This window comes from Aquila chrysaetos, chromosome 3, assembly GCF_900496995.4.
Source record: "Aquila chrysaetos chrysaetos chromosome 3, bAquChr1.4, whole genome shotgun sequence".
Classification (NCBI taxonomy): Eukaryota; Metazoa; Chordata; class Aves; order Accipitriformes; family Accipitridae; genus Aquila; species Aquila chrysaetos.
In genome coordinates this window covers 71,362,999-71,389,204 of record NC_044006.1, presented here as the reverse complement: position 1 = coordinate 71,389,204, position 26,206 = coordinate 71,362,999, and the positions used below count along the sequence as shown (strand labels likewise).

Here is a 26,206-nt window from a genome sequence, read left to right as displayed (position 1 = left end):
AATTAACATTTACAGCATGAAAACTCAGTTCTACTCACCAGACCACACAGCCTCAAAAATTATCTTAATCAAACCTTTCAGAAGTACTTCCAGGTATCAAAAGCTGGTAGAGCAGCTCTGAAATAGCTATGCATGCAACCACTTGTGAAGATGACACAGCCAGGGAAGCACATATGGCTAGGCGTAACTTATGGCAGCCCTAAGGCTACTCAGATTTACCCCAGTACTTGGTATCATGACAGGACAGAGCAGGGCCTAGTTCGCAGTTTGGCCACGCAGAAATTTCAGCAGTAAAATCATTAACTTTTGTTACAGTATTACTTTGGTGTAATTTTTTTTTCTGTATTATTGCACACTGAAATGCCTCCTTAAACTACCTGAAAGCCCTCATGATGACAAAAGAATTATAATTGAGGTAAACTATGTACTCTGAATCTTACAAACCATTTGTATTTTGCAATCAATGTATTAAAGATTAATTTGAAAAGAATCTTCGACCACAAAGATACTCAACCTTTATTACACCATCCATGAAAAAGCTGCTAAAGAGAGTGCTATCAAAACAGAAGTCTAACTGCTCACAGACTCACTGGGTACAATGCCAGAATCATTATCACGCAAGTCTAATATCCATAAATATCACTCAATAACTGTAATTGATTGAAGCCCATCTTTCAGAAAGGCTCTCACTTTGCCATACCCTTTGTCGTTTGTTCCTCCTTATGAATTCATGCTCATTTCCTACGTGAACTTCTCTGGTTTCAGTTTTCCACCCCTGGCTTTTATTGTACCTTTTCCTGTTACATGAAGGAACCCTTAAGAACTCAGTATTTTCTCTGCTGGAGATATTATCCACTGTAACCAAGCCACTACTTAGGTTTAGGGTTTGGATTCCCCACTCTCCCATAACCTAACAGACTGAGCACCTTTACCTTCCTCACCAAAAGGATTTTCTCCAAGCTTTCGACAAGCTTTGGTCCACTACATGACTTCTTCCCAACATTTCGGTCCTTCAATTGTGGATATCTGAATCACATTAAAATGGCAGCAGCCAATCTCACAATCTCTGCGATGAACAGAGCTTCAGGACACAGCCACAAACATCCCACACTCTAAATCTCTTTCCAGAAATGATCCTTTCCAGGCTGTAGCCCCATCCCACATCTCTACATGGTGACACCATCCCTCTTACTTTTTCTGAAGAGCATTTTGTTTAACTGTGCTTAATTCAAATCCCACTTTTGCCTCTTCCCTATGCTCATCCACGTCATTCCATATACAGATTTCACCAGTAGCAATTGTTATTAATAATGACTAATACCAGACTTTATTGCTGGAGGACCAACCAAAAAACCCAAAGCAAGGCAATGACAGTTCCCAAAGACAACGAAGTGCTTGGTCAGCCAGCTCTTAAGCCAATTACGGTAGGCTTTATTCCACTGAATAATTTAAACAAATAGTTTTAATCAGAATATAAAACACTGTTAGACTCAACACCTTTAAAGAAATACATTTATGTTACATCTTTATAGAAAACTATGGATAAAGGATCACATCAGATGAACTAATATGTACATCAAAGGCAACTTCTAAAACTCACACAGTGGATAAAAGATGGGATGAAAAGGAAGGGAAGGAATAAGAGAAAGAACACCAAAGCCTCTAAAGAATGTAGTAAATACATTTATTTACAAAATAAAAAGTTAGAAGCCATCAATTCTCCACAGCTCTTCATTTTTGCATATTCAACCATCAAGGCATGTACTACAGCCATCTCAATCACAAGGGACTTGCTCTCCCAAAAAGTTGCTCCTTCTACATCCTCTTGATTTTAGTGGGAACCATGGGATTTCACCATCTCACAGAACTGAGCAGCATGTTTTTCAATATACTTTGTAGCACAGTAAAATATTCTATTGAAATTACGAGATCTAAAAAACAATTACTTTATTGCTTCTTATAACTTTTTCACTGTAAAATTCAACTCCAAGGTAGTAATTGGCAGGGACAAAATTATGTAGCAATTAGGGCATGACAGCAAAAGCAAACAAGAACTGAAAATGGGTTCGACACTTCTGGTAACAAGCAGGTAATTATCACAGCAGCTTGAAAGGGGCATAATCAACCAAACTGACATCATCCCTCCCACATAATAAAATGTGAAATCCCTTTACGTGCAGTGTGGCTCTTACACACAGCTGGTAAATGCTGCTAGTCTAGTCTCGATGTCTGTGTCTGCAGAGCAGCTGAGGTTACATTTGGGACAGTTGAACAGTGGATAATTTTATTTATTTACTTAGAATGATAATAACTATTACATGGTTTCATCCATTGTGCACTACAGAGATTATTTCTAGAGAATGGTATTTTATAAAAATGCCCTCTCTAATTTTGTTTTCAAAGTTCCTAGAATATAGAAAAAAAATCTCTAAAAGGCACAGTTACCGTTACACCACCATCTACAAGCTAAAATAGGTGAATATTTTCTATATAAAAATAGGAAGTTGCTAGTTTTAAATATGCTAAATTCTTAACTACTACATTTCACCAACCACACTCTTCCCCCCCATCCATGACACATTTTATCTAAACTTAGGTGAGAGCATTAACTGTTGTCTCAAAGCAGCACTATCCTGTGGACGTGCCCGTTCATACCATCACAAAGTCTAGCTGCATCACAAATGGTAACGCATTCACCTTCATAACATATTTGAGGTAATTAAAATACGATCTGTAAAAAACATTCATTTGTCTGCTGTCCCCTTTCAGCATTATTTTATTGCGAGATTCTCTCTCTCATCAGCACAGTGTTTGGAAAAACCCATCAGCCCTGACTGGCTCAACAGCGGTTGTTTCATCTGTTAGAGGAGGTTGGCGGGGAACCTCCTCCTCGTTTTTCCGTATTTTGTATATTCCTAACCTATGTTCCTCTCCATTTTCTCTCTCCTTGTGTTGACAAACCCATTTACCTCCATACTGTCTGTCAATACCATTAGCTTGCTCCTTCCGCCTTCTTCCAGCTCATTAACAACAGCAAGGCTGAACCCAACACTAATCCCTACAGTCTGCCGTTAACTATTTCTATCCAGCTCCAATCTTTTAGATGGGTTTCGTTGCTTGTTTCTTGGATACAAGCAGGTTCAAATGCACTGGAATTGCAGCTCAATTTGTATTGATTTTTCAAGTCAAATTTCCGCAAAACATTTACAGAGTACCTCTACCTATCATTTTGTAAACTGTGCTGCAAGTACCATAAGTAAAATACATGAATTATTAACACTTATTTTCTCATCTTTAAAAGCTAAGCACTAACACATCACAACACGAATTCTTTAGACAGCCGTTATCTTGAGCAATTTTTTTGTTGTTGTTATCTTGAGCAATCTATTTTTTTGCACAAAATTCTCACAAAGATAACCCAAAGCTGGGTTCCTGGATCTCAACTTTTGAAAAGTACTAAGGTAATTTTGAATAACAGCATTATTTTCAAAATTTAAATTTGATGAGCATGTAGCCTAGACATGGCATGCCTTGACTGGTGGAAGGTTTAGTTTACTGGCAAGTGAAACAGATGTAGGCACAATAGGAGATATTCAATTGCTGACTGTATGTTACTGACATGATAAAAGGTGTTAATACTGTACCAAATCTTGTCTTTTTTTCTGCATATCTGAACCATTTTAAATCTCAAATTACTTAAAAAGGTTAAAATTGTACAAGATCTAAAACTTTTTTGAGAATCCTGTTAACTAGAAAAATATGATAAAAGCACAAGTTTACCAATTTAAAACTGTACCATAGAAAGTGAAAGGAAACATTGGCCTCAAAGCTAAAAAAGTAGACTAGGTTAAAAAAAAAAAAAATTTTTTTTTTAAAACCCAATACACTTTATTTTCAAACCAATTGCCATTGATGAAACCCCTCCCTTTTAAAAGCAACACTTCTCTGAACACTACGATTTTACTATGAGAATCTACAAATATGAAAAATACCTTTATACAAAAAGCTAGCACAGGTCAAAGTAAAACTAACAGGACTTGGACAGTGGTCAAATATTCACCTGAAGTAACACCTAAGCCGCACATACCCTTTACAAATTGAGGTTATACTGTCACAAGCGAGTTCGCAGCCAGGTTCTCCACGCAGGCATGCTAGCAGTTGCACTGGCACAGGAACAGGGCTGAGCAGCTGCAATAAAAGGCAACTGCCTAAGTCACTGCTGCCAGCAGAACAGATCTCTGGAATCGTGGCCTTAAATGCCCTGTAAATATAAAGCTAACTAGAAAGTTTCCATTACTAAAAAAACATGGGTAGGTAAATTACCAGAGAACAGTTCATCAGAAGTGATGAGGTGGGAAACCTTCAATAACCTTCACCACCTTTTCTCCACGTATCTTTGTCCTGTTTCAATGACAGGTTCTACTAGAAATGCCTTTCTGCTGCAAATCTAAGAAAGCTACAGCAGCATCCAGAATCTGCAGCATTCAGCCTATTGGAAAATGGATATTCTAGGATACTTTAATTCTCAAGACTTGGGAGAAAATCTAAGACACCCAGAAATTTCAGGCACCAATGTTCTGGCCTACAAGCTGCAAAACAAGCACATAAAGTCATCTGATAGAGGAACAAATAGTGGTTTTCTTTTTCACATCTGGATCCTACGGTAAAGGTAACGTGGTTGCTTCAATGTCCCCAAGGGAAACTTTCTTCATCTCAACAGCTGGAAATAATGTTTTGTTGGAGGAAGTACAGCATTTTGAAGTAGAGATCCTCCCAGTAAGAGCTCTGAAAGGATGCCAGGCAAACATAAAATTAATAACACCACCAAAAATTTTACCTTCCCTAGATACAGACACACCCCAATGCCTTACTTTCTCATATCCAATTCTATGGGCCAATTTGCAGATATGTTGAGGGTTTACCTCTTCCAAAAATGAAATCAAAAGTTAGGGTTTAGCTTCGCTTCAAAAATAAACACAAACTAGGGCTTCAGTCTCACTAGACACACCCCACATCAGCACGATCCAACATTTCATTTATTATAGAATAACACTAAGTTGGTAACACACAGCATAAGAACTTCAACTTAAAGAAAAAAAAAAAAACACAGAAAAAAGTGTTCTACCATTAAAAAGCACTGCTTAGCAATGCCACTGAACTAATTTTAAGCTTAAATAAAAACTATCACCAAATACAAACTTTATTAGCTAAATAAATTTCTGTTGTTTCACTTCCAAATCAAATGAAATAACTGTTTAAATCCTTAGCCTTGGATGTGCACAGTAAAATAAAAATACATGAGTCCAAGAGCCTGACTCAGAACTATCACACTTGCATGTGCAGTGCTGAGTAATTAACCTATGTTCTTTTTCAAGAACTGTCTGAAAGCCCTTGTGCCTTTTATGCTTTCTGTTATCAGTATCATTCAGAAAATTTGGATTAAAAGCCTATACAATTCTATAAGATTATGAAAGCTTTTTTTTTTCCCCCTGGATGAAAAACTACAAATTCTGTAGATTTCTTCATGAATTCTTCTTCTGAATAATTCTGTTCTTTTTTTTCAATCTTCCTTGGCCATAAAATTCATATTCAGGTTTATTCAAAAGAAATCACAAAAACTAAAACTGTTAAATGTAATACCTAATAAATATCTCTGTATCATCACTACAAGGCATGAAAGAATCCATCAATGGCTTTGATTTTTTTAAATTAATTACAACACGTCTTAGAAGATATACTGCTGAAGAATGAATCGGGGGAAGAAAACCCTGAAAAATTTCATACATTCCTAAAGATCTCAGATAAAAATAAATTTGCTACCCTATTACACCAGCTGCAAAACTCAATCTCTGCTGCCTTGCACACACTTGAACATTATACGAACTGGGTTTCGCATCCTTAGGAAAAATCATGGGCAAAATACAATGGTGGTCTGATACGCTCCTTACGATCACCTTAAACGCTAAGAAAGGTTTCTGTTTCTTTTTATCAAGCAGTTGCTCCGAGTGAGGAAAGCAACTACTGATGTTCTTAACACACAGAAGAAAAACTTTTAGCTTTATAAGATACTGGTTTCTTAAGAGACACAACAGAAACTACCAAGGCCAACCAGTTCTTCTACATGACAACTGTATCAAATGTACTTAAAATAAGTGCAACTCGGATAAGCAGCTACTACGGGTTTACAACAGGGACCCTGTTTGAATAAACCAAAATTCGTTACAGTATTTTCCTACAACCAGATTGAATTAAAGCTAAGGAAAACAGTCAAGCTCCTGTTACACACTTTTAAAAACAAATTTATAAAAGAAGTATGTCTGAAGCCACATCTTAAAAAAATTAACAGCCAACAAACTACTTAGAAATTTTCATCCTATTATTCAGGAAGATCTAAGAATACCAAAATATTTTTAAAACAATAATAGAAAGTCAAGAGTTAAGCCACATTAGAAAACCCTCCCCTAAAGCTTCCAGTTATTGCAATACTTCTTAAGGCAGAGTTTCACGACAAAAATACTTTTTTTGTGCAGCAGAGACATACAAAAGGATTCTTCGGGATGCCAAACACTTTCAGAACTCTCCAGTGATGACTCATCCTGTTATGTATACAAAGCTTTCATTAAAAAAAAAAAAGTCATTTGGCATCATTACAGATCCTCAGTTAGCAATCTTCAACTTAGTGTTATTTCTTGTACAAAGTATTCTAAACACTCTGCAATAAAGTATTCTGGTATGCTAATTTTGGGGAGGAAAACGTGTAACTTAACTTGAATGGCCTTTCTTACACAGAATTTCTACTCTAGTTCACAAAGTGCTCCAAGATGGCCTCAAATACAGTTTTTAGCCAGACAGAAATTCTTTGTTGCTCCATGTCCGTTCCTTGCCAGTTGTGCTGATCAACTCTTTTGCCAAAACAAGAAAAATAAGTCTTTCAAACTGAGTCTTGATGAGTGAAACAAAAAGAATCCCTTCTTAAAAAAAAAAGGGGGGGGGGGGGGCAGGGGAGGGGAAGTTTAACTGCTCCTAAAATCGTTGAAAGCATTCCTTCTGGCTATCTCCTTAGAAGCATTGCTTTGATCCCCCCAAAATTGAATTAATTTATTTAGATAATCTGTTGTACTGCAACAAAACCACAATAAACTAAAAACTGCCACATAGGTGCAAATAATTGTAATGAACTATACTACTATACTGACAAGTATTTGCCAATAAGACAGCTTTCTTTTTATATATAACTTCTTTGAAATGTGCTGGTTTGAGTTTTTTTTTAATTGGCTGTTGTTTGCTTTACACATACACATGAATGTTTGCAAGATGTACTAGAAACCAGAAGCTTCCCACAGCACTACATACAGCACAAGCATCCTACACTTTGCTCCATCAAGTGTTGGATCTGGTCTTTCCAGAACAGGCTGACAAGTCGAGAGGGTCATTTTCATTCATGCCTGTTCATCTTCCACCTGCAGGCAGAAGGCAGCCATGTACAAACCCAGGTAACAGCAGCTGTGGAGCTTTAAATCAAACACGCATTTACCTTCCGAAACTCATCTCAAGATTCACTTTGCACAGGCAGCTAGTCTGGAGTTAGCAACCCTCCCACAGTATTGTCTGGCCAAATTCAAACAAACAAGCAAGATGGAAATAATTTCCTTTATGTTCTATCCCTCCAGCCACTCACTTCTCTAATAATTCAGTTCCTAGTGTTGATCCTTTTCTAAATATGGCCACATATGCATAAGAAGCAAGCCTCTGTGCCAGCTATGCAATTTCTCTTTCCCACTGGGGACACACTTTCCAGCATCTCAGATGTTTTCAGAACATACGCCTCCCCCACCACTGCCACATATACATTTTATTTTATTTCTTATAAACGCCTCTTACCCACAGTAGTTACGAGTGCCAAATCATCTGATTTCACAGAGTGTCAAAAGAAAAGCCAGATCTAAGAACTTATATAGCATTTTCTATCCCTTCTTCTGCAACACAGTGATTTGGAAATAATACTCTTCATTTGCTCAAATTCCAATGACCACAGGAAGTCAGCTGTCCCTCTCCAGTCATTTATGCTGATCATAGGACTTGATCAACTATACCATCTTTCTGTTAAGTTTATGCTTTCCATAGGTACTGTGAAGGCTATACCTGACCAAAGATACAAATTAGATTTGTCGATTCATGCTATGAGTCTTTGAGCTTGAAGCATACTGATTTCCATGTTTCACAAAACATAAACCTGAAGAACAGCCCAGTTTTTTCTACTCCCAGACAAGATAAGAAGGCTTGTCTTAGAAAGGATAACTAAATCCTTTTGATTTTTTAAATTTAGTCATTTTTGTTATTCTCTCATTATTTATGTACTACCATAGGTGGTCATGGCAAATTACCAACATAATTTACGCTGGTTCTCTAACTGTAAGACTAGCTTATTAATGAAATTAAAAAGAAAAAAAAAAAAAAGACAACAGTCTCTGATAGTTAAAAAGCAGAGGTATAGGAAAACAAGAGACCTCAGTCAACAGGAGCTTCATATTTCATATTTGTCTTTAGAAGACTACATTTTAAATGAAAGCAGACACCATTTTCATTTACTTGCATTTAATCACCAGTTGATGTAAGAGGAGAGATGAATAACGGACAGGCAGCTGAATGCAGTGCATCTTCAGCAGAGGTTTCAATGAGGCTGGGGTTTGGGGTGGCAAACAATCATCCTCACAAACGAGAGAGATTTCAAAACACACAGCACAAACATAATGGAGGGTCCAGCGCAAAGCATGGGCTTGGCTCCATCTAACAAACAAAAGGGGATACTTTAATCATATTTTAATGAGGGTTTGCACGTGACCTGGTCCATTAGATACTGAAAGGCTGCTGCAGTTACCATACAGCCACCTTGGCATTTGGTGGCTAATGCTCAAACTGGCCACTACAGTACCCTTGAGGAAGGAAAAATAAATAAATCTGCAGCAGCTTTGGTTGATAAACAGTATTAATACACTGGGGGTTTTAAAGATTTGTAGATCCACAGACACCAGTATTATCAAGTGTGAAACCTTAACTTACCGATAACCAGTTCTATCAGGAAACATAATCTGCTGAATAATTAAGTCCATTTATGGTACACATAAAACAGGTTAATCATACAGATACAAATATTATTTAACTAATAGAATGAATCAGAACCTAAGCTATGTAATATAGACATTTAACATCAGAAAACAAGATCCCACGATTCCTTAAGGCTGCAAAAAGTGAAAAAATGTACCACCCTAAGAACGACGAGAAAACTTGCTAACAGTCCAGACATCCTGCTTTTGGAGTCCATTTGTCTCTTAATGCCTTCAAAAAGCAGTCCCATTGCATACACACACATTTTTTCAGTTTAAATAAAATTTCACTGATGTAACCTGGTGCTCTCAACTAGGTCTTTGGTATTTGTGCACCTCTTTGAAAAGTACACAGTCTGTTTTTCCCACACATACATTTTCATGCATCTTGATAATTATAACCACAATTCACACTGAAAAGGTGATCACAGAATTAGCATTTACTGTCTCTTCCAACACATACTACATGGCACTGATGCTAGTTGGTAGAAGGTTCAAGAAAATCCAAAGTAAAACCAGCTGTTCTTCTCACAATATGCAGTTCAACTGTGGTACTCCATGCTCAGCATGTGGAAAGTTTGTGTGATCGAGTAGAGGTTGGACACATTCAAAGGAGATGCCTAACACTCAACAGATCTAACACAGAGATACCATCCTTGACTCCAGAAATCCCACAATTCTTTCCCAAACTTCCACAATTGATGGTTCAGGAAAGTATCGTTAAAAAATTACTCTTTTCTTATTTTCCTTCCTAGGAATCTGCTATTAACCACTGCAGGAAACATGACTATGGGACACACAGATCTCTGATCTGACCCAGTATAGCTGCTGTTGTGAAACAGGTATTTCTCCGTATTACCTTACAAACAGTCTCTGAACCAAGAGCTAGGAAAACAAAGCTCATCATATTGCCCAAATTACTGTCACACCTGAAGACTGATCTTTAACAACACTAACCTTCATTTCCAGCCTGGTATTCAACATCCTGAACTGTGAACAGTGAACACGCAATTATGTAGCCTTTAGTGGTTTATAAAAGTTTCATTCCTCCAAAAGACTTGTTCCTGATTTCTGGCATCCAGAGACTCTAATGCAGTCTTACAGAGAATCAGTTCTGCATGGTAGGAGGCAGAGGGGGGGAGGAAAAGCAAAGAAAATGTCTGAGCGTTCTATACACCTTCCCATTCAGTAGATGGCTTATTAGGATCTTTGTCCATGCTGTATTGAAAAGACTTTACTAAGTGGCACATATATGTCTTATTCCTTAGTCAGGCAGTCATTATCTACCACAGTAAAAAAACCAAACAAACAAAAAAACCCAACCAAACCTCAAGAACAGCAAGCTTCATGTCATACAATCATGCTTTTCAACAAGATGCTTTCACAGTCAAAAACACCTACTTTTCTTGTATTTAGGCAACACTAAGCTCTTCTGGCAGTTCAATGGGTTCTCCTAAGTCACCAAATTCCTTGCATAGCCTCAGAAATAACCTAAGCGTTATGTGTCATGTCACTGAAGAAAGTTAGGTGACATTTTGCTGCTACTTTCTAATTTGAAGTAATATCCAATCCTAGTATACCAGCATTCTAACCTTACTTTTTGCAGGGAATTTATAATTTTTTGCTTCATATGGTCAGTTAAAAGACTAGATAGAGAGATTAGTGGGAATTTACTTTGCCCCCCGCCCTGGATCAAGTAATAGAGTTAAGTAACAAACAAGCTCCTGGACACAAAAGCTCTTATTTGAATACTATGCAGATTCCTCAATCTTCGAAGTTAAAGCTGTGAACCTATCTGAGAAGACAGGTAGACACTGCTTGTAGAGAGGGCTGAGGGAAAGGTCCCAAGAGGACACCCATCTTACGAAAAGAGATGGAGTAAAAGGCAACTTATTATCTGTGGAAGACAAAGTGAGGTGAACTTTAAGGCAGGGGTGCAGGGAAGATACTAAGAATATGATTGTATTTTGTAGTTTGTCAGGCTCATGACTTCAACCATCCCACAAGTCCTAATTTTCAGTACCCAGGCTCACCTTTTTGATTAAATTTGGCATGCATCTTTGAATACCAGGACCGAAGAGTTAAGGATAGAGTTTTATGAGAAACAGTTGGTGTTCACTGACAATGAACAAGTTTATCCTCGTACCTAAAAGTTGCTTAATTTCATCCAACCACTTTACATGAGGATGCGGTGAACGTTCATGAGGAAATCTGGTAAAAGACAAAGTGTATTATGCAGAATCCTGCAATGTGGGTGATTCTGTCTTGGAGTGCATGTACCGGGGTGGTGACGGAGCTCTGTCGGCAAATTTCACTTTCGCTGCTCAGGTACAATCTGGGTATAGGATGATCTGCAGAAAGTTTGCTTCTGATGAGTTTAGCAGGCTTAGGAAGCTGCTGGAAGGACTGGAAAGGAGAATCCAGGAGAGATTATTTCAAGATACGTCTTCTTTCAGTATAGGTTGCAACCACTGAAAAGATTCTATAAACATTTCGGACTCCAGATGCAGAAGGTGCTTTCTGTACTGACATTAAGTGCTTATGAGGCAGCTGGGCACTTTGTGAAAAAACAGCATGTATTTCCCTATGTGTGCCTAAAAGCTCACCTGTTTTACCCAGCTACAACAGTTTTACGGAAGATGCAATCACTCCCCTCATCCTTGCTTCTTCTATAGCCTTAACAGACATAACACCCCCACCACTGCTTTTCTGCCCCTAACTATATACTACGGCACACCTTTCAAATTCCTCACAAATAATTTCAAGCTCAGAGGATGCTACAGAGCAGTCAGAAAAAATTACCCTTACAACCTGCTGAAGAGACCACAACTGTAACTGGCTTTTCTATTACAAAGGAGATCTTCAGGACAGTCGTCCCCAGAAAAAGTCTCCTACAAATCTATGTTACTTACCAGGAGAGCCAAAAAGTAGCTCTTCTTCATCTGCTTCCTGGCCTGAAAATTCTGGCCCAGGAGATGGTGAAAAGGACAAGGATAGGATGTGGAGTCCTAGGTGCAAAATTATTCAGCCCTACATCACTCTGATAAAATTTAACACATAATATCAGTGCTTATGATGCTACTGCGTGTTTGATGAAACTGTATATTAGACAGTAGGCTGGGTCTCAAGAGGCATGAAATACACATCCAGCTCAGAAAGACGACAATCAAATAAGCCCAGCTCTCGCCAAGTGGCCTAGACATGCCCTTCTTTTTTTTTTCTCTACACACTACAGAACTGTGATTCTTGTCAGTATCTGGAAGCAGTGGGAGTAAGACATGACTAATTGACCAGTCAAAGAATGGTACAGAAATCAAGAACAAGTTTATGCAATTTATAATTATTATGATTTCAGCTTAGCACTGTTTCACAAAATCTAAGCTGACAGAAAACTAGTCTCATGTTTTCTTGAAATTTGAAGAACAAAAAACTATTCTGCAATGCCTGGTTCATTGTTTCTAAAGCGTCCTGTTCCCCATACTTTCTGATCACACAGAGCGGCAATCGGTTAGCACTATTCAAAACAGTAGATACAGAATGGACTGTACTATCAAATTCTTTCTCATACTGATGATCATTTACTCTCATGACTTATTTCAACGGAAAACTTTCTATGGACTTCAGTTGTCTTTGAAACAGAATTGTGTACCTTAGAGAATACCCTATCATTCTGATTAATATTTAAATGAATCCATACAGTACTTACTCACTGACAGTTCTTTATTTGGTGGGCCAGAGGCATCAATAATGAAAACTCCTCCCTAGTACTAGTGAAGCTGTCAGCAGCAGACATTGAAGATTAGGCAGCCATAGGAAAACAAATAAATATATAAATATAATATAGGGTTGTTTACATATTAACTGTATGTAGGTCTATCAATGACCAGGAGAACTACCTCCCCCTAACCTTCATTTCTCCCAGCTATCACCAGAGGAAACAGTAGCAAACAATCTTCATTAACAGGGGCGATGGCAGCAGATGTCACAACTGGCAATAGCAATTTCTGGCTATACACCACAGTTCAGAAACTCTGACTTTCCGGTAACATACTAAAGAGAAGTCAACTGATTTCAAAACATCCCCAAGGGAGGCAATAGAACTGCCTAAAATAGTAGCTATTCACCGATTCAGCACTAGGATTCCAAAACTTTCTATGGAAAAGTGACATAACCATCTCAGTAACTGAACCATGGCCGTCAAGACAGATTCAACAGCTACATGCGTTTCCAGAAAATGAAAGAGAGAAAATGATTAACTTATGAACTCCTCATAGTTAAACAGTCTACATCCTTCTAGGTGGATTTTACTACCCAAAGACAAATATATGGGGGAAGCGGGGGGAGATATATTTAATTATTTTACATTTTGTAGACTAATACATAAGTTAACCAAAATATACAGGCCAGACCCCTCCCCAGTCCAGTTTCAAGAATTTGTTCATGCAAGACTGTACCCTGATCCACACACAAACCACCTCAGAAATCTTGCAGGCTTCCTCACCATCACTCTCTTCTTCCAAGAACTAGACTGCAAATTGTAATAGTTGCTACTTCTGGAGCTGCATAACACTGTCTTTATATCGTTCTTTAAACTGTTTATTTTTCTTTAATTAAAAATCTCTGCTTCCTTTAACAAGGCAAAAACAGAAGATGACAAGGGACAAATGGAAGGGAAAAAATAGTTAAATGCACATGAAAAGAAAGACTGTGCACAGACAAGCTACTGCACCAAGATGGATGAAGGTGAAAGAGAGAGGCTGAAGTCTATGCTTCTCATCCTTGCTATTCCACCTGTCTTCAAGATTACGTTCCCGTAACTCTGGATTCCCCTTTTCTGATCACTGCAAACCCATGATTCTTCCAAAAGCCCTTCACCGTGCTTTTGTACCCACTCCTATGTGCAATCAGCCTTCTACTAAAATATAAGGACAAAGTGAAATTTTTCAAACAAGAAAAGTCTGTCAAAGGTTAGAAGGGTACTTACAGTTCAATCCAGACCTCCATTTTATGACAGTTCTGAACATATAATGAATGACTTCTGCCATGACTATGACTAAACGTTTTGTATGCAAGGCAAGGCAAGGATGACATAGCAGTGGCAACACCTAGCACACGTTCTATTATTTGGCCCAGATCAAGTAACCTTTGAAAAGATTAGAAAACATTCTAGACTCATTCCCTCATCATTCTCCTTGACCATCTTGAGTATCTTCTTGCTTGTTAAACTCATTCTCAATGGTGCTACAGAACTGCATTGCCAAAATCGCCCAACTCAAGCAGAAGCACAAAGTGACTAAAATAAAGCTCCAACCTTAGTCCTTCTTCTCACTTCTCCAGACATGCCATCCTTGTATAGTCCCATCCACCACATCCCTTCCCCCTGCCCCATTCTCTTTGTTCTGCCAATTACTTCATATCCTTTCACCTTGTTCCTCATGCTTGGAAAAAGCCTTCAAATTCCATCAAACTCAATATCCTCACAAGTTACTTGATTCAAAGAAGGTTGATATCTGCAGAACTATAAGCATAAATAAGAATTCTGCTTGAGGTTTTCTGAATTCTGGAAAAACCACAGCTCTTTCCTCCTGGTCTAATCCTATCTCAAAGAGATCCCCCATGAAACAGTTATTCCATAACTGCCCACTTCAGAGTTTGTCACATTTTTCCCTATGGAATCTAATGTTAAGACACTAACAGGGGGCAAGAGTATAATTTAGATCATAAGCTGCTTGGGGCAGAAGCCTAACTATAAACCAGGCAGTAATAACCTGCTCTCACATGCACTTTTTCCTAAATGGAGTCTTAAAAAAAGCAATCTACATTCTCTTTTTACAGCACTGGGGCATCTGGGGCACAAAAATTAAAAATAAGGATAATAAAGGAAGAAAAAAAAAGAAAAAAGAAGAGGGAAAAAAAAGAAAAGAGAAAGGGAGATCTGGAGTAACAACAACATGGACATAGGAAGTGTTTGTGGTTAGAAGGAACACATTGAGTATTGAGTTCCATCGAAAACAAAGAATTCATCGCTGAAACAGAATTATACCCAAGAACTGTAAGTCCTGACTAAACAAACAAACAAATACACAAGCAGACTCTTCTTCCATGCCTTCGTCTTCCATGAGTGTCTAATTAAGTAATGTTACTCAAGTATTTACCTTTCAATGCTTGGTAACCAGGATGAAAACAAGGGTCAAAGTAGCCAACGTGGAATCTTTTTATTTTCTAGCTATATTACAAAAGCGCCGTCAGCACAAACCACACTTACTGTGTAACATTTCAACAGTGAATACAGACAAGAGGGAGACTTCACTGAAGAGACAGACAGAAATGCAACACGCTATGACTAACTTTCAACAGATCTTATGGAGGAGTCAAATATCCTCCATATGTGCAGTATCATCTATACTTACTTATGCCTGGAACTGGACCTCAACTTTGAGATGAAAATAAATCCTAACAAGGCCACATAATTATGATCCATTTTTTAAATTTCAAAAGGAAAAAGCTTAACTGTGATGTTCTGTCACTTATTTTGATATGCATCTGTATCTAAGATGTTAGGAAAAAAATCTGTAAAGACCACTCAAAGACACATCTGTTTGCTGACTACGTTCCACATCAGATTACCGAACACAAAGATTTGAACACTCTTAAACAGAAGGCGCTCACCTATTCCCAATACTACACTACTGTTTCTCTATCATACCGCTTTCCCTACCGAATTTCTATGACATTTCCTGGTTCACCTAAGCCGTCCCAGAGCGCACCACTGCGGCACAGCAAATGCTACGAATCGCAAGAAGACATCTGATATCTGTGATATCACATGCTGGGATACTGCCAGAGAACCACAACATGCCAAAAGGATTTCACAGAGGAAAGACAGAATTATAAAAGACTAGCTAAAGGCCCACTGTCAAACTGGGTTTTAATACTTCTTTTTGAAAAGACGCTACCTCCTCGAGTTTCCAGAAGCCTTAGTAATTACTAAAATTGGAATGGCCCAAATAAAACAAAAAAGTATCTTTCAGCTCGTTTAGAGTGTGCTTTTGACAACACTCCAGAGCCAGTTTCCCTTCTACTTGGGTTGCATATTTTATACTGAATGGTGTAAAAAGTATATACTATTCTATACTAAGAGCTTTCTATCCACGCTTTAAGAACAGGAAAACAGAGCTGCAAAGCTGTAAGATTTGAGAGCAGTGATGATAAAAGAATACTTTTACCATTATTTTTAAATAGCTGACTAAATTTCAGGCTGGAAGTACCCTGTAAAACACATGCTGAATGGTCCTTTCAGCCTGAAACAAAAGCAGGAATCAATACATGGCTGCTTTTCATTTTAGCTCAGCCATTTACCTTTAAGAGATCATTTTCAGGCAAGTTTAATGAACAGTCACATTAAGAAAGCGTACATGATGCAACTACTTTCTACTGGCATATTATGTAAATTACGATAATGCCACCCCTTGCCTTCCCCCCAAAAACTCCCAAAGAACATTTTGCCAAAACTCTGCAGGAGTTTTTGTTTGGGAAAGAATAATACAGGAGGGGGGAAAAAAAAAAAAAAAAAGGGAAAAAAAAGGATGTAAGTCAACTGAGTACGCAGTCTGACAAAATAATTACACCAAAATTCAGTAACAATTCTTACAAAAAAAGAATGAAGAGTATTTTGCCCTAAAAGCATCTAGATTTAATGCTGACAGAGCACGGAACAGATACAACATTAGAAGAGTAGAGTCATGAAATAGTTTACAAGGATGACCTGCAAGTGGGGCAAGCAATTAAAAATTACAGATACTCAAACTCCAAGTATATTATCAAGAGAAAGTACATTTACAATAAAGTAGTAAAGGAAGCATCCACCAAATACTTTAAAAATAAACGTACAGTAGTCATTAGTGAAATTAATGAATGGCTAGCATAGATGCAGCATTGAGAAAAGTGTATCTTGTCTCCTGTCTCCGTATGTCTCACAAGTAGATGGTTAAAATATTTGCACTAAACAGTCTGGGAGCTGCAGGTTTTGTTCTGTAGCAAGTGTATTTTACTGTGCAGGAACATCAAACACAACCTACTAACATCATCGTGATGTACAAAAAGCACAAAGACCCCTACATGCAAGCTTAGTAACTGTTTACTCCAATACACAGTATTTTTATAGTCGCCGAGAACCTTTAAATGTCCGCTTATTTGTTTCAGTTTTGCGATAGGAGTATTAACCCACTACTGCTTTATTTCTTCAGATGCAAAAAACCCAAATTATTTTCATTCTGATCTTCAGTTCTTTCAAGAACTCTAACTATGCCAAATAACGCTATTCTAGAAAACAGCGAAGTTAAATAATAAAACTACACTAACTCAGGAACGTTTCTCAATTACGTAATGAATCTGGTTACAGTATTAACTAATGATTCACTGGTGAATATCTAGTATTTAGGATCCAGAATTAGGTAGACGACTGAAACAGTTTTTTAGAAAAATACAAAACATCACACAGATTAACTGACTTATATTTTTAAAGCACAGGTTGTTTTGGTTGGGGGGGGGGGGGGGGGTTGGGTTTTGGGTTGTTGTTTTTTTTTTTTAAATCAAGCTGCTACAAAGTAATCCCACTGAAAAAAGGTACAGCCAGCCTCTCATTTTGTCCAAATCAAAAAACAAAAACAAAATAAGACTTTTCCTTCACAGTTCGTATCAAGTTTGCTTAAGCCAGCCAGTTACATAACACTTACTTTGACTTATGACCTATTTGCTCACTACTCATACAAAAATCATCATATATGATGGTCTGAACGTCCATTATGCGCTAGGAATACAGGGTATTTTTAAAAGTGCTTTTTTCTTTTAATTTAGAACTACAGATAACAGCAGCTGGGAGGACCATCTGAAATTACCACCATACAGGTACGCTTTGAAATCATGCAAAATTAAAATGGCACTCTTTTCAAAAATAGCTTGTACGGAGTGCTTCAAAATATTTAAGAAAAATTAATCCTATCTCATTTTCCATCACTCCAGAATTCACACCAGGAAATGAAAGTGCTTAAAAAAAAAAAAAAAAAAAAAGTGTTGTGCTATAGCTAACCATATAAAGTCATCATTTTAAAAGAATACGTGTGTGTGTGTGTGTCCGTGCAGGCACACGTGTGTGTGTGTGTGTGTGTATAGGTGTACACACACGGAGGGAGAGAAGACATGACCAGACGACCGCTCGCAGAACCCAGGTCAGACCCGAGCTGGGCTTTTGTGTTTGTTGTTTCTCCCACCCCCACCCCCCCCCCCTCCTTTTTTTTTTTTTCTTTTTTTTTAAATGGTCGAGGATTATCTACTGAGCGTCTAACTTGAACCTACATACCCACGTCCGAATTCGGGTACGGTTTTTCGGACCAAACGCCCTAGAAGAAGCCCCTCTCCCGAGCGCCAGCGGCGCCCGGGTCCGTCCCCGTCTCCCCCCCCCCCCCCCCCCGGCCAAGTTTCTCGCCCCGGTCCCGGCGGCAGGTCCGCGTCCCGTGTGTCCCCCCCCGTCCCCCCCTCCCCAGGGCATCGCCCCGCAGATCGCCGCGTACCGCTGTCACAGTTTGCCCTTTCATACAAAGAAGTTGAACGACAGACGTACTCACCCCCGGCGAATTGGTTATGCGCGACATAGCCCAGCCCCGCGGAACCTCTCACAAATCCCCTCTGGAAAATGGAGGGGCTGGCATCGGTGCCCGCCCGTACGATCCGGAGGAAAGAGAAGTTATTTACATGTTACGGCCCGAGCCCAGCGCCGTGCGGAGACACCGACTGCTCAGCACTCCCCGACATCAGCCATATTCCTCTGCCAGACCCGCCGCTCGGTAGGAGCGCTTCCCAGGCCGCTGCCCCGGGGCCTCCCGCGGCCGGGCGGGCGGGCGGGCGGCTCTAGAGGGCCCCCATGGCGGCGCCGCCGGGGGAGCGATCCGCCACAGCCCCGATCGCCTCGGAACTTCGGCTCCGGGATCCTCCCCGAACCAGGCTGGAGCCGCCGGCGGAGGAGGAGGAGGAGGAGGGCGGAGGGGGAGGGGAGCGGAGGGGAAGGGGAGGGGAGGGGAAAGAAGGGGGGGGGTGGGGGGGAGAGGAAAAAAAAAAAAAAAAGAAAAAAAAAAAAACCGAGCGAGAGAAAGTAGATCCGACGCAGCCGGGCGCCGCCAATGTGCGGACCGGAGTGCTGCGGCGGGAGCCGGGTCCGCCGCGCCGACTGCGCTAGCCAGGCAGCAGCAGAGCGGCGGCGGCCGGAGGCGCAGCGCCCCCGCCGGAGGCTCCCACCGCCCCGGCCCCCGCCCCGCGCCCCCCGGCGAGGCGAGGCGAGGCGCGGCGCGGCGGGGACGCTGCGGCGCTGGCGCCGAAGGGGGCCGGGGGCCGCCGCGGAGCGGAGCGGGGCGGAACGGAGCGGCCCGAGGGCCCCGCGCGTCCCGGCGAGCGGCGGCGGGCGAGGCCGGGAGCCGGCGCCGGCAGCGCCCGCTCCGTCCGCCCGCACGCCCCTGTCCTAGAAGCACCTTCCGAGCGAGGCGGGGGGCAGCTCTCCCCGGTTGCCTTCTCCGTCCCCGCCTCCCTGCCCCCAACGCCGGCACTTTCCCCTTTAACAAAGCAGCGCAGCTGAAAAGTTACAGAACGTTTCCATAGGTGCCGGCCGCTCCTCGGCTGTTGGGGGCTAGTCGGGGTAAAAAGAGGATTTCAGCCTCAAAGATGAAGGTGTGTCTTCGGGGATTGGCGCTTTTTTTTTTTTTTTTTCCCTTTCCCCTCCTCCCCCTTTTTAACATTTTTAGGCAGCCCTACACTTCTCCAAAACCAATCTGGAACGGAAGAGCTAAGAAAGCCAGCTTGACAAATGTCCATCTACAAACGGCTCTTTCCTAATCGTTCAAGTGGTCCCCGCCAATTTTCTTTTCCTTCTACAGGGAGAAAAACAAATCAAGAAAACATTACGCAACTATCATTTCACTTGTATTGATGGATACTTGCAAACCCATCGGTCCGCCAGTTTTAGTAGTAACACAACTACCTTTGTTCAACTTCCCTTCATGCAAAAACCCCGAAACAGCTGTTGTGTAATGCTTTGCTTCTGTCAATCTTCTTTAAGTTTTCTTAAAATTTAAATATCAGACATCTGCAAGACACAGGTTGACAGGCTGACAACAATAATCTGACTTACCTGCCAAACAAAAGTAAGACCGTGCATTATGTCTATTTTCTCACTCGTCTGAATTTTTTTTTTATCAAACTCTTTTCTGTTACACCAAGCTGCAACTGGACATACTTAACCTAGGGCACCTTCTGTTGTCGACAAGCCAAAAAGTTCAGTATTGCCTTATCAGTACTGGTTAGGGAAATTCTCAATAAATGCACTCAGGAACTCAAAAAGACCATTTCACCTCCAAGACTGAACAAAACACACCCAAAACCCCACGCTGATTCACACAGCGTGATCTACCCAGGTAGAGGGAGTGGACCAATGCTGCCTATCATTACATTTTCAATTGAAACACGCTCCAGCTGCCCAGCCTACAGCAAAGTTTTTATCAAACCAATTCTCCAGAGATTAAGATAAAATTTTAAAAAGAAAAAAAAAAAAACCCTCACATGAAAAAAATCTCCACGTGTTTACTCTGAAACAAGTAACTATTGTATAAGAGCCATTGTGCCATGTTAGTACAGGTACGGACACATAAATATATTTAGCTACAAGGAGCTATCAAGCTACAGCTTATCAGCACATCTCTGGTAACCACGCATATTAGCACACTTAGTCTGCTGCAATGAGAAGGTTAAATACGTTAGTCTAAACCTTAGTGAAGACGGTAAATGTCAATATTTTATTTTGCAGTAAGGGTTGGTTATTTTGGTCCAACCAACAAGTGGTGAATTGCTAAACCACTACTGGGACATTAATCAATTTGCCTATTCCCTTTAGCACTCACGGCCCTTTAGGTTTAACTAGCACAAACCCCTCTTGGACACGCCATCTCCGTATAGTTTAAACATTTTTCTAACCAGTTGTTCTCAGATTAACTAAAATAAACTCCTCTTAAACCAAAGAAGATACCCAACAGTGGACAGAAGCTGTGTATTTTCCAAATCATATTAGATAAAATGCGTTGCTGTGTTTATACTTAGCAGGTTAACCAAGGCTAAAGCACCCAGTTTATTCTATGTCAGCTATCCCATAACTGCCTATTTATGTAAGCTTCCACTACAACACCGGTGCGGTACCTTCTGAGATGATACCCCCTGCAGCATAATGACGCACCATAAATTCGCAAAGTTGTTTGTGCTGCTATACCTTAAACCTGTAGATATTTTCAAACATGTTACACTCTGTAAAAAAAATGCATGTTTTAGCATACCAGGTAATGGGTCACCTGACAAGTTTAAGTATGTTAGCACAAACAAGTTGCAATTTAATAATAGCTGGTTAAAATAATAATAATAAATTACTCTCAGTACTTTTCCCTACTGTTCATGTGACCCAAGATGCAAGCTAACAGGTATGAAGTCATATTAGCCGGCCTTGCTCTTCCCCAGAGCTTCCAACATGGAGCTGCGTTTTCCCTCACATAAAAGATGCAAGATTTAGTTCTTTTACTGTAAAAGCACATTAATTGCCATAAAGATCTTAGCAAAGGACAAAACTAACTTTACTACAACACAGTCAGACATGGTCCAACACCAGTCAAGTTGACTAATTACCACTTTGCCACACGAACTGCCCAGAAGTTGCCTTCAGTAGGATTATACAATGAGCTAAAAAGGAACAACTCTGGGTAGCGTTTCACATTCGGCAGCAATTCTAATTGAAGCTGATCCCACGCCATGCCTCTTCTTCCCAGCCTCTGAACTGTGCCCGCTGAGCTGTGTGTTGGAGCATGTCGTGAACCAGACGAGTGGACTGATCCTGCGACAGGGTAACCCAGCAAGGAGCAGCGGGGCCGGACACTGAAAAAAGGCAAAGCAATTTTGTCTGCATCGATTCTCTGCCCTGATTCACACATCTCCACAAACGTGTGTCACCATGATGGCAAGGCAGAAACTGTTTAAGCCAACGCTTCTGCCAAGAAAACGTACATGGGAAAAATGGGATCAGTCATCTCTCCTAAGACAGACTTTTTTTTTGTAAGCAACAGAAGCGATGGATTTAATGATTAAGATAAAAACTTATGTCTATACATATGTTGGACTGTTTTCTTCCAAACTCAAACTGATTAACTCAGAGATACAACTCTCTTGAGTTAATCAAGACACATTTAGTGAAACATGCCTTATCTGTTTACAATAGGCCCTGTTGTCAATTTCTAACTTTTGGAGAATGTTACTTCACAGCAACCAAGAGAAATCCAGACGTAGATACGTCACCACTTCTAATATATTCTGATCTACATTTCAGGTGCGATAGATACACAAATAAGAGACAAGGGCTTCACAACAGAAGTATTATTTGGTTACAATAGCTAGTACATTTCATTTGGTACTTCATCGATTTTGAAACATACAAAGATGGCTATAGTAAGAAGCACAAAAATGTGTTTTGTCTTTTTTAAACATTTGTTTCTTCTTAACTTCTGCTGACCCGCTATTTCCAAGATCTTCAATGGGTTTCTAATAATGTAATAGAATCATAACTTGAGATTAAACCATAAGTATCTAGCTACAAAAGGACAACAAGCAGAAAAGGAAACTCAAAATATTTTTCCTTAGCCTGGCAATTCAACTGAAATGTAAAGGCAATTTACCTTCTAGCACCCTTTTATGCTTCCATGCTACATATCAACTTGAACCACCCTCCTCAGTGAACACAGTTTCTCTGTAAATTCTACTTTTCATGCCAAAGCATAGATTAAACAGAAGTAGTCTGGCTTCCTTTTTTAGTGCATTTGAAGGGGGTTGGAAGTTCTTACTTTCTAACCTGTACTAAGACAGTCTCTGGAGACAGACTCCATTTCTAAAACTAAAAAAACCAACCAAACAAAACAAACAACAACAACAAAAAACCACCAACAAAAAAAGGTTCCAAACCATGTTTTTAACTCTTCCCTGCATTCTCTCTTCTTGTGAGCATGAACCAGATCGTATCTGGAGCCCAAGATAGGTCAGCAGCAGGTCATACAGCCAAGAAACACATTTTGTGCATTAACTACATACCCATGTTACCATACTGTTATAAATTTGATTTAAAGCCATTACATCCAAGATGTCATATCTAGCAAGCATGCTATGAGAAATAAAATTTGAACAGTAATGTAAGTTAGGTAATTGAAATAGCTTTCTACATAGAAAGCATCAAATCCTGTCTATTCTTATGGCTTTGACAGACAAATTTTGGCAAATATTACTGAAAAGGCTCAAGGTGTCTTTCTTCCCTGATGTCTTTCCATGCTTCAGCCAAAGGTTACCATCCCTGCGACAGAGATGGCAGAACAGGACATTCCAATGCAAAGCCTACCATTACACTTAATTCACTGATGAATGTGAATTTGAGGTGGAAACCCCGAACAACAAGCTGGAGTGTACCCTTTTGCCTCTATGGCTGATACCTTCCCAGAGAGCATCAGCACAGATGTCTCAAGGTAGCTTGAGCTCACGAACCGTCACCAGATCTTGTCCAGTTACACAGTGCAAACAGTGATATCAATGGAGAAGCGGAGGCTCTATCAGGTTAAAAAGCGTTTCTGAAAAAAGTATTTGAAATAAAAAATATAGGTCTTCCAATCTCGCAATACCTCTAGAAATCTCAGATTTCCTTACTCGTTTCTTCACTTTCCCAACAGCACTGTTTTACCTGAAGTAGTATGGCATGTGGTACTTGCTTATAGAAACACTGCACAAGAGACAAGAGTTTCATGACCTGTGTCCATTTTACACTTGTAAGTGCTCATATGGGTAAACTCTGCCGCATAACTGAAATGATAATGTAGTACTGCTAACCAGGAACCGAAAAAAAGGGGTGAGCAAATGAATTCAGAAAGGACTAAAAACCAATACAGACAAGTAGACCACAAGTTGAAAACAAGATTCAAGAAGAGAAGAGGTAGAAAACAGGCAATACCTAAACACTCACAGGCCATCAGAAAATGACTCATTGCTAATGACATGCGTTGTTAGCTGCTAGCACAGGCAGGACAAAACTGTTTTCAACAGTGCATGATGGAAATCCAACGAGAATACAAAATCTGATGTATTTTCTTTAAAGTAATCAAAAGACCCCTACCCTTTTCTAGCAGATAAACTTTTAAATATACTCTTTAAGAAGAAAATCTGGAATGCCAGGTGACACCACTTCTGAAAAAAAAAAAAAAAACCATAGTAAGGAAGTAATTTATTTAGTATATGTGGAATCACACAGATTGATAAAGCAAGTGTCAGGTGACAGAGGGAATAAGGAACACAGACAATGAAACAAAGATTTAGTAAACTATTTTCTTCCAAGAAACAATACAGGAAAACACCTTCTACAAAATAAAGGTTATTGTACGTAATTCACTGTGTAAAAGCAATGGGTACAACGTAAATAAATAACGGACATGACCATCAGAAGGTATGCTCATAGAACAGGTTCATACAATAACTCAGGTTGGATAAGACCTCAAAGGCCAGCTAGCCCAATCTCCTGCTCAAAGCAGGTCAAACAGAGTCACTTTTCAAAATGGTTTACAAATATTTTTGAGGTTCAATTCATTATTTACATAGCTATGTAATTATACACAGTGCTGAAATCTGATGGTGGGAGCCTATCTGAAGTAACTTATGCCCTGAACAAACCAAGTACAGACAAGAGAGATCAGGGCATAAAGGTGATATTGAGATGGCTTGACTCACACCTGAACCCCTTCATCTAGTATTTCCTATTAGATTGCTCTAAGGAACTCCCTGCTCACCCCTTAGTCCTTCTCAATTGCATTTTAGACATACCTAGTTCTCTCTTCTGACTAAGCATAAAGACTTCAGTAGAATTTGAGTACACTTCCTCCTGTTTGTTAGTAAGCTCCTTTAGAGTAGCAAAATAAATATCATTATTCTTTTAAAGCTTTGAAAGAAAACAATTCAGATACAAACTAGACCATCACAATACTGCTGAAAAAGAAACCTAGGTGGCATGACTACGGGAGCTAGAATTCAGTCTCTGCCCTGTCCCCAAGGCCCATTACTAATAGCTGTTATGGAACATGCTCCCACACCACAGGACATGATCACATCCATGCAGCTGTATATTCCCCAATATTCCCCAGGCTCATAGTGAGGGCTAAATATTGGGGGACAGGACGAAAAAAAAAAAAAAAAAAGAAAAGAAAAAACCAACAGAAAAACTCAACAACTTGATCTAACAACCTTTATAATCTCTAGATAAAAGCCAGCTAACAAATGTCTATCACAATACTTTCCCAAATGCTAGTCAAACAAGGAAAACTGTACCTTAGAAGATGCAGGATAGCTGAGAGCCCAAGCTTCAACTCAACAAGTCTATACATGTCCAGGACAGTTATGACTTCACTTTTTTGAAGTGTGAACATGTTAACTAAGTATAGACAAGAAACTCTCACTGGTCTAAAAAAGCATTTAAAATAACATGGTCAAGCTAACAATTTAAGAACAGGTTCTTTTTGCCTATTAAGACTGTCTAAAGCAAGTCAAAAGACACATTAATTGAAAAAAGTAAACTGAAAATATTCTTAAAACAATACTTATTTACATTAAGTTATCAGTAATTAAACCCCCCACTGACAGTGTCTGGTTAACGAGCCTTGATTTTCTGCTTGTATAAAGTAGGTATACGATTAACAGTACTTTCTCTGTTCTGTTCTACCAGTGTATCCTTATCTGCGAAGACCACATGTAGACCGCACAAAATATGAGTCAGTTTACCAAGTTTTTGTATTTATTCTTTACCAACAAACACAGTCGAAACAGAAATTATTGTATCTCCAAGCTGTACAGGGCACACGATAGGACAAAGAGTACTCTCCCATTCCATTACAAAAAGAGGCGACAGAATAGCCAGCCATGAGCTAACCCTTACCGCTACATGAAAGACCTTAGGGAAATAATTTCTTTAAATAATCTTGCTTACAGATCATTTATTTCCTGAG

The 26,206-nt window shown here is 39.7% G+C and overlaps 1 protein-coding gene across 13 annotated transcripts in view; it reads right to left on the bottom strand.

The window, feature by feature from the left end:
- Positions 1-26,206, bottom strand: part of KMT2C (lysine methyltransferase 2C) — a 201,238-nt gene that overhangs the window by 162,647 nt on the left and 12,385 nt on the right. The window contains exon 1 of one of the 13 annotated variants that reach the window (XM_041122101.1): positions 18,728-19,109. The exons of the other annotated variants lie outside the window; for them this stretch is intronic. The gene's annotated coding sequence lies outside the window, so the exon portion shown is untranslated. Of the gene's footprint in view, positions 1-18,727; positions 19,110-26,206 lie in introns of those variants that run through there. 13 annotated transcript variants of the gene reach the window in all.